The sequence below is a fragment of the Arachis stenosperma genome, chromosome 1 (genome assembly GCF_014773155.1).
Source record: "Arachis stenosperma cultivar V10309 chromosome 1, arast.V10309.gnm1.PFL2, whole genome shotgun sequence".
NCBI lineage: Eukaryota > Viridiplantae > Streptophyta > Magnoliopsida > Fabales > Fabaceae > Arachis > Arachis stenosperma.
This window is the reverse complement of record NC_080377.1, coordinates 19107715-19108186: the sequence shown is the minus strand read 5'-3', so window position 1 is coordinate 19108186 and position 472 is coordinate 19107715. Positions and strand designations below refer to the sequence as shown.

Here is a 472-nt window from a genome sequence, read left to right as displayed (position 1 = left end):
AAGCATGTCAGAAGGACATCTTCTGATCAATTGTTTGTATCTTTCCCAAGCTTCATAGAGGGATTCTCCATCCTTCTGTCTGAAGGTTTGGACTTCCACTCTAAGCTTACTCCATCTTTGTGGTGGAAAGAACTTTGCCAAGAAGGCATTCACTAGCTTTTCCCAAGAGTCCAGGCTTTCTTTAGGTTGAGAGTCCAACCATATTCTAGCTCTGTCTCTTACAGCAAAAGGGAATAGCATCAGTCTATAGACCTCAGGGTCAACCCCATTAGTCGTGACTGTGTCACAGATTTACAAGAATTCAGCTAAAAACTGATGAGGATCTTCCATTGGAAGTCCATGGAACTTGCAATTCTGTTGCATTAGAGAAACTAATTGAGGCTTAAGCTCAAAGTTGTTTGCTCCAATGGCAGGGATAGAGATGCTTCTCCCATAGAAGTCGGGAGTAGGTGCAGTAAAGTTACCCAGCACC

At 43.2% G+C, this 472-nt stretch overlaps 1 non-coding gene across 1 annotated transcript; it reads left to right on the top strand.

The window, feature by feature from the left end:
* On the top strand, positions 1-108 carry LOC130948193 (small nucleolar RNA R71). The gene has a single exon (XR_009072970.1). It is a non-coding gene; the product is annotated as a small nucleolar RNA R71 (small nucleolar RNA).
* Positions 109-472: the final 364 nt, after the last annotated feature.